This window comes from Crocodylus porosus, unplaced genomic scaffold (assembly GCF_001723895.1).
Source record: "Crocodylus porosus isolate Cpor-Errol unplaced genomic scaffold, CroPor_comp1, whole genome shotgun sequence".
Classification (NCBI taxonomy): Eukaryota; Metazoa; Chordata; order Crocodylia; family Crocodylidae; genus Crocodylus; species Crocodylus porosus.
Window position 1 is genome coordinate 5054000 of NW_017728944.1, and position 215 is coordinate 5054214.

Sequence of the window (215 nt, forward strand, 5' to 3'; positions counted from 1 at the left end):
ATTGTGTCCAGTTCTGTGCTCCCCATTTCAGGAGGGATGTGGACAACATTGAAAGGGTCCAGAGGAGGGCCACTCACTTGATCTGGGGACTACAGGGCAGACCCTACATTGAAAGACTGCGGGACCTAAACCTGTTCAGCCTTCATAAGAGAAGGGGGGACCTGGTGACTGTCTATAAACTCACTAGGGGGGTCCAGAAGGGTTTGGGGGAGACA